General features: G+C 42.6%; 1 long non-coding RNA gene across 1 annotated transcript in view; it reads left to right on the top strand.

Annotated features, from left to right (window-relative positions):
• Positions 1 to 9,005, top strand: part of LOC107807667 (uncharacterized) — a 9,968-nt gene extending 963 nt beyond the window's left edge. The window contains exon 2 of the long non-coding RNA XR_001652942.2: positions 8,737 to 9,005. This is a non-coding gene — a long non-coding RNA (uncharacterized LOC107807667). The remainder of the gene's footprint in view (positions 1 to 8,736) is intronic.
• The last annotated feature ends 8,238 nt before the right edge of the window (positions 9,006 to 17,243 follow it).

A 17,243-nucleotide genomic window follows, 5' to 3' on the forward strand; every position in this document is an offset into this window, starting at 1 on the left:
GTATCTTTAAATAAAAGAAACTGGAAAGAAACCTGTGCATTAAATGATTGATTAAGATACATGGATTTTTTTTCAAATTTAATTAGTCGTTGACTTGGTAGTTGCACGTTATTTGACATAGAAAGGTTCTTTATTCTTGGGATTTTTTTTATGTGAAGCTAACCCAAAATGCCAACAAGGCTATAAGCTAGTGCATCTTTTCCATAAATAATTTAATTCATTCCTTCCACAATAAATTCCATAGCCATGACCTCATAACTTATCTCAAATTAGTGTAGGAAAATAACTTGTGAATATTCGTAAGATATTTTTTAGGTGAGCTTTAATCTATCATCGTGATTGTGTACACGTTCGCGTGATACAATTACGATTTTCAAAATAAATCAAGGTACGCGTTCGCACGACTTTTGCCAAGCTTTCTTAAAATAATTAAGTATTGTAAATTGTGTACACATACGGGTGACATGATTCTTGACGCGCCAAACAAAAAGAGTACACGTACGCTTGATTCGTTTCAAGATAATTCCATAATCATGAATAATCAAGTATTAAAAGCGGTAAAAAAGGGTAAAACGCGCATATGTTCTAAAAAAAGTAATTGAATTATTTAATTAAGCCAAGTATAAATTGCTAAGTGACCGTGCTAAAACCATGAAATCCGAGAATGCCTAACACCTTCTCCCGGATTAACAGAATTCCTTACCTAGTTTTTCTGGTTTCGCAAACTTTAAACGAAGTCAAATTTTCCTCGATTTGGTATTTAAAATAAAACTGGTGACTTGGGACACCATAAAATTATTTCAAGTGGTGACTCTGAATTAAATAAATAAACTCATTTCGATTAATGTCACTTTAATTGGAAAAACTCCCTTATATCCCCTTTCAGGTAAAAAGGAGGTGTGACAGCTCTGGCGACTTTGCTGGGGAACAAGAACCCAAAATCTCTAGTTTAGGGTTCAAGAATTCGAGCTTGTTAATGTGATTCTTACTTGGCTTTATTAATTGTTGATATTACTGTATTTTGTGAGCCTAATGTGCTAATTGCCGCTTATTTACTGCTTTGATATTATTTGAACTCTATTAAACTGTCTTCTTACGCCTCCCTTCCGAGTCTTCTAAAAAAATAGTTCACACGTTCGCGTGACCCGCTTTTCTGTTAGAGGTCGTACCAAATAGAATGAGGATGGATCAGCCACTAGGCCGGGTAGACTTTCGTTCTCCCGGTACGTCGCTCCCACCTCGGCTCAAGTTGTCCGCTTGGGTAAGCTAGATCTAGAACACATCCCCATGTTTAAATCTAGAATAACATAGCCTCATGTTGGATCCTTAGTAAGATCGTTTGTTTGCATCACGTGCATTTGATTTTGAGGACTCAAAACAAGGGTTGGGTCCGTTTAGGACATGTGTACCCGAAATGAAAGACCATCCTGATGCATCTTGCGTGCTATTTGTACATTTATTTGCTTCGACTTGTATATTGACCGACTAAGTAAAGAAAAACAACAGAAAAACCAAGTGTGAGGTAGGATAGAGAATTCACCCTGTTCTGAAAACCCAGTATTTGAAAATTCCTCAAAACTCTGCCAAAATTTTTGAAAAAAAGAGGAAAAGAAGATGTATTTCAGAAAAAATAAAATGAAAGTGAGTCAATATCATATTTTTCCAATTTTGTCAAAACTAGCCGAACTACGCGGGTCTGATTCTCACCGGATGTGAGATACGTAGGCAAACCTCATCGGTTCCGACCCACAATTTTCAAAAAATAAAATCCAAAAATATTTTCCTTTACTTCCTTCTTTAGAAAGTCTTTCTTTTAGACCCCAATTTTTAAAAAATTCAAAAATATTTTCTTTTAATTCTTCTCAAAATCCAAAAATATTTTCATTCACCTTTCGAAAATTAAAAAGAAAATTCAAGATTTAAAAATATTTTCTTTTTTCTTTAGAAGTCTTTCTTTCATAAATTCAAAATAAAAGTCCAAAAATAAAAAATATTTCTTTTCTTCTTTAGTAGTGTTTCTTTCGAAATTCAGAAAAAAAAACAAAAAAATGGAAATCGATAAATATTTTCTTTCTTCTTTATATGTCTTTCGTTTGAAAAGTCCAAAATCCAAAAAAAAAAGTGTCACGACCCAGATTTTCCACCCTCGGGAGTCATGATGGCGCCTACTAGTGAAAGCTAGGCAAGCTGACCATTTGCACAAATTACCTTTTTCTCATTTTGTTTCTTTAACAAGTGTGAAGCAACAGTTTATAGACAACGGAAATTAAAACAAACAAAAGAAACTATTAAACTATTTAAATAATCCCAACATAATTTCTTGAACAAAACTACCCAGAACTGGTGTCACGCTTCACAGACAGTCTAGAATTACTACAAACAAGGTCTGAAAAAAATAAATAATACACTATTTTTGAAAGATGTAAATGAAACAGGATGAAGGGATAGAGGGAGACGCCGGGGCCTGTGGATGCCTGCAGGACTACCTCGGAATCTCCGACTTGACTGAAGGCAGCCACCCAAGCTAAGGTCCGAATGCTGCTGCTCCGAGATCTGCACACAGTGCAGAGTGTAGTATCAGCACAATCGATCCCATGTGTTGGTAAGTGCCTAGCCTAACCTCGGCGAAGTAGTGACGAGGCTAAGACCAGACTACCAAATAAACCTGTGCAATTATATCATATACAGTGAAAAATAAAGCAAAAATGTACAGTTAAGAATGGGAGGGGGAAACATGCTGTAGGAGACTATCATTTACCAACAGAAACTTAGGAGAAAAGCATAAAGAACAATTTAAGATTCGCATCCGAAAGAATAAGGAAACCGTAACAAATCAATAACCACTTTTATCCTTTAATGTTGCGGCATGCAACCCGATCCAAATCATATATATATATAAACACTGTTGCGGCGTGCAACCCAACCCAAATATAATCGTGTTGCGGCATGCAACCCGATCCAAATATAGTATTGTTGCGGCGTGCAACCCGATCCCAATATACAATTCAACGCCAATCACAAAAGAGTCCCGACAAGAAAACAATAAGGAAACGACAATATCCCGACAAGGGAATCGACAGTAAGTAGTAAATACATCCCGACAAGGGAATCAGCTATAACCAAACTTGTTTCAATTTTTAACTTCACAACAGAACCCTCGTCTAGAACCAATATTCAACCATAAGCAATTTTCACGAGATTAATCATAACTCTTGTCCAACACAGAGAATCAACAACTTAAGCATTTGTAGTACTTGTTAAAAACACAACAATGTCAATTTAAGACTCACGGGCATGCTTGACACTAACGTATAGATACTCGTCACCATGCCTATACGTCGTACTCAACAACTAACACATAGAAAACAAGACTCGACTCCTAATCCCTCAAGCTAAGGTTAGACCAAACACTTACCTCAAATTTTCACGGCCAACTCAAGCCTCAAATACCGCTTTTCCTTTAGAATTCGCCTTCAAACAACTCGTATCTAGTCCAAATTGATTTAACAACATCAATAAATGCTAAAGAATTCATACTGAATGCTTAATTATAGGTTTTCTAAACTTTTTCCCCAAAAATCAAAAATTGACCCCGGGCCTACTTGTCAAAACTCGAGGTTCGGACCAAAACCCGATCACCCATTCACCCACGAGCCCAAATATGTAATTAGTTTCGAAATCTGACCCCAAAACGAGGTCTAAATCCCAATTTATCAAAAAGCCCTAACTCTACCCAAAATTCCTAATTTCTACCATAAAAACCCTAGAAGTAAATGGGTTCTGCCCTTTTTTGCTTCTGTTTTAAAATCACAGGGCAGGCCTTCATCGCGTTCGCGATGGGCCTGTCCCGTTCGCGAAGGGTCAGGACAATTAACCTTCGCATTCGCATATAGTGGCTCGCGTTCGTGGAGCTTTGACTCCTCGAGCCTTCGCGCTCGCGGGCCAGTGGCCGCGTTCGCATAGAACAAAATCCCATTCCCCTTGCCCAGGCCCAAAGACCTTCGCGTTCGCGATAGCAGGTCCGCATTCGCGAAGGGTAGCACCCCCCAAAGCTTCGCGTTTGCGACATGTTTCTCACGTTCGCGTAGAAGGAAAATTCCTTCAATCTGACTTACCCTCCGCGTTCATGAGAGTCCTTCTACGAATGCGAAGAACAAAGTTCCAGAACACCAGAAACTGTAAACCTGCAACTTTTTTCTAAGTTTAAAACCTTCCGAAACCTATTCGAAGCTCACCGGAGCCCTCGGGGCTCCAAACCAAACATGCATACAAACTCAAAAATATCATATGGACTTATCCGTGCGATCAAATCACCAAAATAACACATTCAACCACGAATTTAGCATAGAAATCTAAGAAAAACCTCAAAACTTTCAAAGCATCAATTTTTACAACTACGGGTCCGAATCACATCAAACGACTTTCGTTTCTTACCAAATTTCACAGGCTTGACTTAAACCACATATAAGACCTGTACCGGGCTCCAGAAACAAAATACAGGCCCGATACCAACAACTTCCAAACATTTTTCATTTTTAAAAACTCACATATTTTCCAGAAAAAAAATTTCTTTTTAAATTTCTCGGGCTTGGAACCTCGGGATTCGATTCCGGGCAGATGCCCAAGTCCCATATTTTCCTACGGACCCTCTGGGACCATCAAATCACGGGTCCTGGTCCGTTTACCCAAAATGTTGACTGAAGTCAACTTAAATTCATTTTAAAGGCAATTTTATCATTTTCCACAAATTTTCGCATAATGGCTTTCCGGTTACGTGCCCGAACTGAGCACGCAAATTGAAGTGATGCGAGAGAGGTTTTTAAGGCCTCGGAACATAGAATTTATTTCTAAAACAAGTGATGACCTTTTGGGTCATCACAAAAAGAGTTAGTTTATTTACTTTATTCCTAATCTTCCCAAACTACGCAAAGATCTGATTCATGCGGCGTCATGATACGTAGGCAACCCACATCAAGTACGATTGAATGGTTTAAAAAAAAGAACAGAGAAAAGAAAGAAAAGAAAAAAGAAGAAGAAGAAGAGAAGAGTGACCATTCTAACATGTTGTTTGTTTTGAATTGTGAAGAAAGTTTGAGGTGGTCGGTTTGTGGTAAGCTGGCAACACATCCATAATTCACAAGATCCAAGGGAAAAATTCCAATGACAACTGACATCGAAGGTGTTACTAGTGCTCTAGAGACTCAGGGTCAGAGGGTTCTGCAAAAGTCTTCTGTGGTTGAGGAAAATAGGGTACTAAAGCAGCAAATGACTGAAATGTGCCAAGCATGGGCCAGTGGCCAATGACCGCCCTTTTCTTCTCATGGTTTCCTAGAGTTCAAACCCATCTTGACTACTGCCATTCCGGTCTCATTGTCTGATCAATCCTATCCACCTGGGTTCAGTCATTATCCCAACTATACGACTATAGCTGGAACCTCTATTGTGCACTCCCAAAGTTTGCCATTAACAACCAATCAGACAACCACTACTGTTATGCCCGTCTTTACCATCCCACAACCGACGATGGTATAAAAGAAAACTCATGAGTCACAGTTTGCTACCCAGCAAGGATAATCCCACTCTCCTGAGTACCACTCATACCTATTTGATCTTCCTACAAAGATTGAGAAGCCTGCCCAAAAGGGGGAACAGGAAGAAATGACCCAAAGAGTGAAAAGCTTAGAACAATAATTTAAAAACATGTAAGGGTTGGCAGGTCAGAAGAGTATTGCCTTCAAGGATCTATGTATGTTCCCCGATGTCCACTTGCCACTTGGTTTCAAGATCCCCAAATTTGAAAAGTATGATGGACATGGAGATCTCATAGCCCACATGAAAAGGTATTGCAATCAGCTAAGAGGTGCATGAAGAAGTGAAGAATTGCTAATAGCTTATTTTGGGGAAAGCCTTAAGGGAGTAGCCTCCGAATGGTTTATGGATCAAGACATATCTCGCTGGTATGTCTGGGATGACATGGCACAGGCCTTTGTTAAACAGTTCCAATACAACATCGATATCGCCCCGGACCGCAATTTCCTTTCAAGCCTGAAGAAGAAACCAACTGAAAGTTTCAGGGAATATGCCATTAAATAGAGAGAGCAAGCAGCTAGAGTTAAGCCAACCATGGATGACCACGAGCTAATCATTGTCTTTCTTCAGGCTCAAGAGCCAGATTATTTTTAAAACATGATGTCCGCAGTGGGTAAATATAACGACTTGGACGGGCGTTTCATGAGTTACCGCTCTGTTTCCCCTATTTCTGATTCTTATTGTCTTGTTCAGCTATATTATGTATTATCGGGTTGGTTGGCTCGGGTTTGAAGAGGTTTTCGTAAGGTTTGAGACACTTAGCCTCTTTTGAGTAAGCTTAAGTTAAAAAAGCCAACCGTATATTGACTTATGTGAAAAGGATCGGATATAAATTCCGATGGTTAGGATAGCTTCGCGAGGTGATTTGGGACATAGGAGCATGATCGAAATGGGTTTTGGAGGTCCGGAATAGATTTAGGCTTGAATTGGCAAGATTGGAATTTTGGCATTTTTCGGTCGATAGGTGATATTTTGATATAGGGGTCGGAATGGAATTCTGGAAGTTGGAGTAGGTCCGTTGTGTCATTTGTGACGTGTGTGCAAAATTTCAGGTCATTCGGACGAGATTTGATAGACTTTTTGATCGAAAGCGGAATTTGGAAGTTTTTGGAATTCCTAGGCTTGAATCCGATGTCAATTTGGTGTTTTGATGTTGTTTTGAGTGTTCCGGAGGTTGGAACAAGTTTGGATGAGGTTATGGGATATGTTGGCATGTTTGGTTGAGATCTCGGGGGCCTCGGGTGAGTTTTGGATGGTTGAAGGGATCAATTCAAGTTGAAAACGTTGCAGAAAAATCTATTATTGGTGTTGCAGGCATTTGGCCTTCGCGTTCGTGAGTGGGCTCTCGCATTCACGAAGGGTTAGGATAAGAGGCAGGAGGTTTGGACTTCGCATTCGCTATGGGGGTCCCGCATTCGTAAAGGGTTGGCGTCAGTGTGCTTCGCGTTCGCGATGGGTTAAGAAGCTAAAACTTCGCATTCGCGTACAGGGCGTCGCGTTCGCGATGAAGGAATAAGTGGTCAACAAAAGTTTGTGCTTCGCGTACGTGAGGCATTGACTATGTTCGCAAAGAAGAGATTTTAAGTGCTGGGTAGAATGTTTAAAAGACCACTTCCACGATTTTGGGTCTAAATTCCACCATTGTTGAGCGATTTTGGAGCTTCTTGAGGGAGATTGAAGAGGGAATCTAGGGGAAACACTTGGAGATAAGATTTATGGACTTAATACTCGATCCTAATGTGATTTCTACTTAATTAAACATGAAATTTATGGAATCTAAAGCCAAAAATTGGAAGTTAAGGCTTGGAAATTGGAGACCTAAATCTAGGGATTTGAGGGGTCATTTATGGTCAGATTTTGGTATTCTTGATATGTATGAACTCGTGAGATTGCAAGGATTCTAGTTTTGTGATTTTTGTCAGAATTCGAGAAGTGGTCCTGGGGTCGGGTTTGGCCAATTTCGGGATTTTTTATGTAAATTTGTTATTTTCGAGTGGGTTTTGTTCCCTTAGCATATTTTGATGGTATAAATAATTGTTGGATAGATTTGGAGCATCCGGAGGCCGATTCGAGAGGTAAAGGCATCGCGGGATAGAGTTTGGACCGGATAGAGGTAAGTAATGATTGTAGATGATGTCCTGAGCGTATGAAACCCCGGATTTCAAATCGTTGTGCTATTTTGAGGTGGCGCACGCACTAGATGATGAGCGTGGGGTCATGCACCGTTGGGGATTGTGACCTAGTCCATCCCGTATGACTGTAAACCGCGTATTTGATTGAAAACTGTTTGCTATCATTGTGTTTTGAAAAGTATTATCATGTTTTGGGCTGAATGCCATATTTGGGCCTCGTGCCAACTGTTTTGGACCCATATGAGATTTTTACTATGATTTCTCACTATTTTAACTTCATATTTGTACTCAGTCATACTGTATTCTACTGCTTTCATAACTCAGCCATATTTACTCATTTTTGACATTTGAAAATTTATTTTGGGCTGAGCAACATGTTTTACAGTGCCCGAATGGCTTGAGAGATTTTTGACTAAGTGAGGCCGAGGGCCTGTGTTGTGAGGATATTATGGAATCGGGCTGCGCACCACAACATGTTGTTACTAATTCATGATTATGAGGCCGAGGGCCTGATTTGTTACACCACGAGGTGGCTTGTTATGAGGCCGAGGGCCAGTTTGATTATGCCACGAGATGGCTTGTTATAGCGCTTGTCGCGCCCTATTTTTGAGTCTGCACACCCCCAATGAGCGCGGGTACCCAGTGTGAGATGTGATATTGCCCGAGGGGCTGTTGTTGTTTCATGTTATTGCCCGAGGGGCTGATAGGAGTGATTGTGAGATAGCCCGAGGGACTGGTTCTGTTGGTATTTTGCCCGAGGGGCTAATTTATGATTCTATCCTTTTCTCCATGTTTTCATTACTCGTTTGAACTACTGAAAGATGTTTTAAAGAGATTTTTACTGAACTAAGGTGTTTTTACGAACTTTTACCGTTTTATTGCATTGTTCTGGTTTTATACTATTTTGTTGTAGCATTATGTTGTGTTTTACATGTTTTTTTATCACTCAATTGCCTTTACTTTTATTACTTACTGAGTTGGCGTACTCACATTACTGCCTGCACCTTGTGTGCAGATCCAGGAGTCTCGGGTCATGTTAGCAAGTGCTGATTTGCTTTCCAACAGGCTTGTTCGGAGTTGACTAGGTAGCTGCTCGGCGTTCGCAGCCCAGTGCTTCTCCTTCCTATCTTTATTTTACTTTGTACTAGCCTTGTATTAGACTATGTTGTCTTATCATACTCTTAGACGGATTTTAGATGCTCATGACAGATGACACCCCGATGTCGAGTTGTATTTGTTTTCGTACTGTTATATTCTACTCTATATTTTGAGATTTATAGCTTATTAATGACTTAGAATGAATTGTTATAATTGTTTAGTTGGTTTGGGGGTTTGTATCGGCTGGCCTTATTTCACGATAGGCGTTATCACGACCAGGTCCGATTAGGGTCGTGACAGTACCACCAGCTGGGGCCACTAAAAGTCGAGGATGTGATCGAGGCCGTGGTAGGGGTAGGGGTGTAGCCTGCACAAGAGCTAGGGCAGTACCTGTAGATCCACCAGCCGCCCCAGTTCATGATCAGGTCCCAGTTGTTGACGCTCCAGTAGCACCAACTTAGGCACCAGCTGTGCCCATTGTGATTCCAGGTCTTCAGGAGGCCCTGGCCCAAATTCTATCAGTATGCACTGGCCTAGATCAGGCGGTCTCGGTTACTACAGCCGCAACTACTTTTTAGGCCGGGGAGGCACTCAAACTCTCGCCGCTCGCACACCTGAGCAGGTCGTGCAGTGACTTCAGACGTCGGGAGAACCTCCAGCCTAGCCAGTTGCAGCTGTTTAGGACTATGTAGCTCATGTTATGCCAGAGTACGAGCAACGCAGGTTGGAGAGGTTTGGTAGACTTTAGCCTCCGACTTTCAGTGGTACATAGGGTGAGGTTGCCCAGGGTTTCTTGGACAAATGTCAGAGGATTCTTCGTATAGTGGGTATTCTGGAGACCAACGAGGTCGCATTTACTATTTTTCAGTTTTCTGGAGCTGCCTTCACTTGGTGAGAGGCTTATGAGAGGCATAGGCCTGTTGGTGCAACACCCCTTACCTGGCAGCAGTTCTCTGTTCTCTTTTGGAGAAGTATGTGCCACAGTCTCGCAGAGAGGAGTTACGCAGGCAGTTCGAGCAGTTGCGTCAGGGAGATATGATTGTGACGCAATATGAGATGAGGTTCTCAGAGTTAGCTCGTCATGCTATTTGGTTGGTTCCTACAGATAGAGAGAGGATCAGGAGGTTCGTTGATGGCCTCACATATCAGCTTCGGTTTCTCATGACCAGGGAGAGGGTGTCAGGTGCTACCTTTGAGGAGGTTGTTGACATTGCTCACGAGATTGAGTCGGTTCATCGCCAGGAGCGAGATGAGAGGGAGGCCAAGAGGCCTTGAGGATCTGGTAGTTATGGTGGTGCTCCTTCGAGGGGTCAGTTTCAGCACGACAGAGGTCGTCCATTCATGCATGCTTAGTCAGCTCACCCAAGGTTATCGTGGGCATCATCGGGTCATGGTTCTCACAGTTCTCATCAGGGCCAGTCGTCACTTAGTGCCCTTCCAGATCAGAGTTCGTCCCGTGCTCCATCAGTTCAGGGCTCTTCTATGCCAGGTGCATCTGCTAGTCATTTTGGTGCTAGGGGTTCCCTTCAGTCCCCGTCTCCAGCACCAGGGAGTTTTTATGAGTGTGGAGAGTTGGGTCATATGTGGAGGCAGTGTGCTCATCGTCATGGGGGTTTATCTCAGTAGAGGAGTCAGCCATCGGCTTCAGCGCCAGTTACTTCACCACCACCCACCCAGCCAGCTAAGGGTGGAGGACAATTAGCTAGGGGTCACCCTAGAGGGGGAGGTCGATCAGGTGGTGGTCAGGCCCATTTCTATACACTCCCAACTATACCCGATGCTATTGCTTCAGATGCTGTGATTACAAGTATTGTCTCAGTCTGCCACAACGATTCCTTTGTGTTATTTAATCTCGGTTCCACTTTTTCATATGTGTCATCATATTTTGCTCATTATTTGGATACACCCTGTTACTCTCTTGTTTTATCTGTTCGTGTATCTACTCCGGTGGGCGATACTATTATTGTGGACCGTGTATACCGGTCGTGTGTGGTGACTATTGGGGGTCTGGAGACCTGAATGGACTTGTTATTGCTTTGTATGGTGGACTTCGATGTGATATTGGGCATGGATTGGCTATCTCCGTATCGTGCTATTTTGAACTGTCATGCTAAGACAGTGACATTGGCTATGCCGGGTGTGCCGCGGATTGAGTGGCGAGGCTCGACTGATTTTGTCCCCGGTAGGGTGATTTTGTTCTTGAAGGCCCAACGGATGGTTGGGAAAGGTTGTCTTTTATACTTAGCCTTTGTGAGGGATGTCGGTGCAGAGACTCCTAGTATTGATTTTGTTCCTGGTGTGAGGGATTTTCTCGATGTGTTCCTGCTGACTTGCCGGGCATGCCACCGGACAGGGATATTGATTTTGGTATTGACTTGGTGCCGGGCACTCAACCCATTTCTATTCCATTGTATCGTATGACACTAGCGGAGTTGAAGGAGTTGAATGAGCAGCTTTAGGAACTCCTTGAAAGGGGTATATTCGGCCTAGTGTGTCGCCTTGGGGTGTATCTGTTCTATTTGTGAAGAAGAAGGATGGAACGATGAGGATGTGCATTGATTACAGGCGGTTGAACAAAGTAACAATCAAGAACAAGTATCCCTTGTCTCGTATCAATGATTTGTTTGATCAGCTTTAGGGAGTGTGAGTGTTCTCCAAGATTGATCTCCGTTCAGGGTATCACCAGCTAAAGATCATAGACTCGGATATTCTTAAGACGACTTTCAGGACCCGATATGGTCATTATATGTTCCTAGTGATGTCTTTTGGACTGACCAATGCCCCAGCAACGTTCATACATTTGATGAACAACGTGTTTCAGCCTTATCTTGACTCGTTTGTAATAGTTTTCATTGATTATATTTTGGTGTATTCGCGTAGTCAAGAGAAGCACGTGGAGCATTTGAGAGTTGTGTTGCAGAGATTGAGGGAGGAGAAGCTTTATGCAAAGTTCTCCAAGTGTGAGTTTTGGCTCAGTTCAGTGGCATTCTTGGGGCACGTGGTGTCCAGTGAGGGTATATAGGTTGATCCGAAGAAGATAGAGGCGATTCAGAGTTGGCCCAGACCATCCTCAGCCACAGAGATTCGCAACTTTCTTTGTTTGGCGGGTTATTACTGTCGGTTTGTTCAGGGATTTTCATCTATCGCATCACCCTTCACCAAGTTGACTCAAAAGGGTGTTCCTTTCATGTGGTCGGATGAGTGTGAGGAGAGCTTTCAGAAGCTCAAGACTACCTTGACCACAACTCCAGTGTTAGTTTTGCCATCAGCTTTAGGTTCATATACTGTGTATTGTGATGCTTTGAGAGTTGGTATTGGGTGTGTGTTGATGCGGGAGGGTAGATTTATTGTTTATGCTTCTCGTCAGTTGAAGCCCCATGAGAAGAACTACCCTGTCCATGATTTGGAGTTGGCTACCATTGTTCACGAGTTGAAGATTTGGAGGCATTATTTGTATGGTGTATCTTGTGAGGTGTTTACTGATCATCGTAGCCTTCAGTATTTGTTCAAGCATAAGGATCTCAATTTGAGGCAGCAGAGATGCTTGGAGCTGCTAAAGGACTATGATATCACTATTTTGTACCATTCAGGGAAGGCCAATGTGGTGGTCGATGCTTTGAGTAGGAAGGCGGTGAGTATGGGGAGTTTGGCGTATATTCCTGTTGGGGAGAGACCTCTTGTCGTTGATGTTCAGGCCTTGGCAATCGGTTCGTGAGGTTAGATATTTCAGAGCCCAGTCGGATATTGGCTTGTGTGATTTCTTGGTCTTCCTTAATTGATCGCATCAGAGAGAGCCAGTATGATGATCCTCATTTGCTTGTCCTTAAGGACAAAGTTCAGCACGACGATGCCAGAGATGTGACCATTGGTGATGATGGGGTATTGGGGATGCATGTCCGGATATACGTGCCCAATGTAGATGGGCTTCGGGAGTTGATTCTGGAGGATACCCATAGCTCGCGATATTCCATTCATCCGGGTGCCACGAAGATGTATTAGTATCTAAGACAACGTTATTGGTGGAGGAGAATGAAGAAGGACATTGTGGGATTTGTAGCTCGATGTCTCAATTATCAGCAGGTGAAGTATGAGCATCAAAGACCAGGTGGCTTGCTTCAATAGATGGATATTCCAGAGTGGAAGTGGGAGCAGATCACCATGGACTTAGTAGTTGGGATCCCACGGACTTTGAAGAAGTTTGATGCAATTTGGGTGATTGTGGATCGGTTGACCAAGTGTGCGCACTTCATTCCTGTGTGTACTACCTATTCTTCAGAACAATTGGCAGAGATATATATCCAGGAGATTGTTCGTTTGCATGGTGTCCCAGTTTCCATCATTTCAAATAGAGATACTCAGTTTACTTCACAGTTTTGGAGGTCAGTGCAGCGAGAGTTGGGTACTCAGGTTGAGTTGAGCACAACTTTTCACCCTCAGACGGACGGGCAGTTCGAGCACACTATTCAGATATTGGAGGACATGTTGCGCACTTGTGCCATTGATTTTGGAGGGCCATGGGATCAGTTTCTACCGCTCGCAGAGTTTGCTTATAACAGCAATTACCAGTCGAGTATTTAGATGGCTCCATATGATGCTTTATATGGGAGGCTGTGTAGATTTCTGGTCAGTTGGTTTGAGCCGGGTGAGGCTAGGCTATTAGGTACAAACTTGGTGTAGGATGCTTTAGACAAAGTGAAGGTGATTCAGGAAAGGCTTCGTACAACGCAGTTGAGACAAAAGAGCTATGCTAACAGGAATGTCCGGGATGTGTCCTACATGGTTGGTGAGAAAGTTCTATTGAAGGTTTCACCCAAGAAGGGTGTTATGAGATTTGGGAAAAAGGGTAAATTGAGTCCTCGATTCATTGGGCCTTTTGAGGTGCTTCGAAAGATTGGGGAGGTGTCTTATGAGCTTGCCTTGCCACCCAGTTTATCGAGTGTGCATCCGGTATTTCATGCTTCTATGCTTCGGAAGTATATTGGCGATCCGTCTCATGTTTTGGATTTCAGCGCAGTTCAGTTAGATGATGATTTGACTTATGATATGGAGCCAGTAGCTATTTTGGAGCGTCAGGTTCGAAAGTTGAGGTCAAAGATATAACTTTAGTGAAAGTTCAGTGGAGAGGTCGGCCCGTGGAGGAGGCTACCTGGGAGACCGAGCAGGAGATGCGGAGTATATATCCTCACCTATTTGAGGCTTCAAGTATATTTCTTGACTCGTCCGAGGACGAACATTTGTTTAAGAGGGAGAGGATGTAACGATCCGGCCGGTCGTTTCATGAGTTACCGCTCTATTTCCCCTATTTCTGCTTTTTATTGTCTTGTTCAGCTGTATTATGTATTATTGGGTTGATTGACTCGGGTTTAGAGAGGTTTTGATAAGGTTTGAGACATTTAATCTCTTTTGAGTAAGCTTAAGTTGGAAAAGTCAACTGGATGTTGACCTATGTGAAAAAGGGTTCAGATGTGAATTCCGATGGTTCAGATATCTTTGGGAGGTGATTTGGGACTTAGGAGCGTGATCAGAATGGGTTTTGGAGGTCCAGAGTAGATTTAGGCTTGAATTGGCGAAATTGGATTTTTGGCGTTTTCCGATTGATAGGTGAGATTTTTATATAGGGGTCGGAATGGAATTCCGGAAGTTGGAGTAGGTCCGTTGTGTCATTTGTGACGTGTGTGCAAAATTTCAGGTCATTTAGACGAGGTTTGATAGACTTTTTGATCGAAAGCGGAATTTGGAAGGTTTTGGAATTCCTAGGCTTGAATCAGATGTCAATTTGGTGTTTTGAGCGTTTTGTAGGTTGGAACAAGTTTGAATGAGGTTATGGGATATGTTGGCATGTTTGGTTGAGGTCCCGGGGGCCTCGTATGAGTTTTGGATGGTTGAGTGGATCAATTCAAGTTGAAAAAGTTGCAGAAAAATCTGTTGTTGGTATTGTAGGCGTTTGGCCTTTGCGTTCGCGAGTGGGCTCTCACGTTCGTGAAGGGCTAGGATGAGAGGCAGGAGGTTTGGCCTTCGCATTCACGATGGGTGTCCCGCATTTGCGAAGGGCTGGGGTCAGTGTGCTTCGCGTTCGCGAGCTGGTAGTCGCGTTCGCGATGGGTTGAGAAGCCAAAGCTTCGCGTTCGCATACAGGGCGTCGCATTCGCGATGAAGGAATAAGTGGTCAATGGAAGTTTGTGCTTCGCAAACGCGAGGCATTGACCGCTTCGCGAAGAAGTGATTTTAAGTGTTGGGCAGAATGTTTAAAAGACCACTTCCACGATTTTGGGTCTAAATTCCACTTTTGTTGAGCGATTTTGGAGCTTCTTGAGGGAGATTGAAGAGGGAATCAAGGGGAAACACTTGGAGGTAAGATTTATGGACTTAATACTCGATGCTAATGTGATTTCTACCTAATTAAACATGAAATTTGTGGAATCTAAAACAAAAAATTGGAAGTTAGGGCTTGGAAATTGGAGACCTAAATCTAGGGATTTTAGGGGCCATTTGTGGTCAGATTTTGGTATTCTTGATATGTATGAACTCGTGAGAGTGTAAGAATTCTAGTTTTGTGATTTTGTCAGAATCCGAGACGTGGGCCCGGGGGTCGCGTTTGGCCAATTTCGGGATTTTTGATGTAAATTGGTTATTTTCGAGTGGGCTTTATTCCCTTAACATATTTTAATGGTATAAATCTGTTTTTGGATAGATTTGGAGAATCCGGAGGCTGATTCGAGAGGCAAAGGCATCGCGGGCTAGAGTTTGGATCGGATAGAGGTAAGTACTGATTGTAGATGTTGTCCTGAGGGTATGAAACCCCGAATTTCACATCGTTGTGCTACTTTGAGGTGACACACACACGCTAGATGACGAGCATGGGGTCGTGCACCGTTGGGGATTGTGACTTAGTCCATCCCGTATGACTGTTAAACCGCGTATTTAATTGAAAACTATTTGCTATCATTGTGTTTTGAAAAGTATTATCATGTTTTGGGCTGAATGCCATATTTGGGCCTCATGCCAACTGTTTTGGACCCTTAAGGTATTTTTACTACTCTTCCTCACTGTTTTGACTTCATATTTGTACTCTGTCATGCTGTATTCTACTATTTTCATAACTCAGCCATATTTACTCCATTTTTGACATTTTAAATGATATTTTGGGCTGAGCATCATGTTTTACTATGCCCGAGGGGCTTGAGAGATTTTTGACTGAGTGAGGCCGATGACCTGTGTTGTGAGGATATTATGGGATTGGACTGCACGCCGCAGCATGTTGTTACTGATTCATGATTATGAGGCTGAGGGCCTGATTTGTTATGCCATGTGGTGTCTTGTTATGAGGTCGAGGGCCAGTTTGATTATGCCACGAGATGGCTTTTATAATGCTTGTGCTGTAGGAGCCCTTCCGGAGTCTGCACACCCCTAGTGAGCGCGGGTACCCAGTGTGAGATGTGATATTGCCCGAGGGGCTGTTGTTGTTTCATGTTATTGCCCAAGGGGCTGATACGAGTGATTGTGAGATAGCCCGAGGGGCTGGTTCTGTTGGTATTTTGCCCGAGGGGCTGATTTATGATTCTATCATTTTCTCCCTATTTTCATCACTCGTTTGAACTACTGAAAGATGTTTTAAAGAGATTTTTACTGAACTAAGGTGTTTTTACGAACTTTTACTATTTTATTGCATTGTTCTAGTTTTATACTGTTTTGTTGTAGCATTATGCTGTGTTTTACATGTTTTCTTATTGCTCAGCTGCCTTTACTTTTATTACTTACTGAGTTGGCGTACTCACATTACTCCCTGCACCCTGTGTGTAGATCCAGGGGTCTCGGGTCACGTTAGCGAGTGCTTTGCTTTCCAGCAGGCTTGTTCGGAGTTGACTAGGCAGCTGCTCGGCGTTCGCAGCCCAGTGCTTCTCCTTCCTATCTTTATTTCACTTTTTACTAGCCTTGTATTAGACTATGTTGTCTTATCATACTCTTAGAAGGGTTTTAGATGCTCATGACTGGTGACACCCCAATGTCGGGCTGTATTTGTTTCCGTACTATTCTATTCTACTCTATATTGTGAGATTTATAGCTTATTAATGACTTAGAATGAATTATTATAACTGTTTAGTTGGTTTGGGGGTTTGTGTCGGCTGGCCTTATTTCACGATAGACGTTATCACGACCAGGTCCGGTTAGGGTCGTGATAGTAAATCCTTCTCGGAAGCAATTAAAATGGGAGGAAATGGTTGAGAGTGGTCTTAAGACAGGTAGAATTATAAGTCAAGCAGTTCTCAAAGCTGCAACTCAAGCTATCTAGTTTGAATCTGATAATTTTAGTGACACGAATGAGAATGACGAAGAAATCATGATGACATCAGGGTCGAGAGGAGGTCCTAGGAGAGCATCTCAAAGGTATAACCAACCTCGTCTGTTTTTCGATGATGCTCATGA

Source organism: Nicotiana tabacum, chromosome 8 (genome assembly GCF_000715075.1).
Source record: "Nicotiana tabacum cultivar K326 chromosome 8, ASM71507v2, whole genome shotgun sequence".
NCBI classification, from domain to species: domain Eukaryota; kingdom Viridiplantae; phylum Streptophyta; class Magnoliopsida; order Solanales; family Solanaceae; genus Nicotiana; species Nicotiana tabacum.